Here is a 276-nt window from a genome sequence, read left to right as displayed (position 1 = left end):
ATCCTCATCCTTATCCTCATCCTCATCCTGATCCTCATCCTCATCGTCATGCTCATATTCATCCTCATCCTCATCCTAATCCGAATCCTATTCTTGTCCTATTCCTATTCTGAATCCTAACCCTCATTCTCATCCTCATCCTAATCCTCATTCTCATTATCATCCTCATTCTCATGCTCATCCTCATCCTCATCCTGATCCACATCCTCATCCACATCGTCATCGTCATCTTCATAGTAATTCTCATCCTCATCCTAATCCTCATCCTCCTTCTCA

This window comes from Lupinus angustifolius, chromosome LG02 (assembly GCF_001865875.1).
Source record: "Lupinus angustifolius cultivar Tanjil chromosome LG02, LupAngTanjil_v1.0, whole genome shotgun sequence".
NCBI classification, from domain to species: domain Eukaryota; kingdom Viridiplantae; phylum Streptophyta; class Magnoliopsida; order Fabales; family Fabaceae; genus Lupinus; species Lupinus angustifolius.
The sequence above is the reverse complement of the archived record's forward strand: the minus strand, read 5'-3'. Positions refer to the sequence as shown.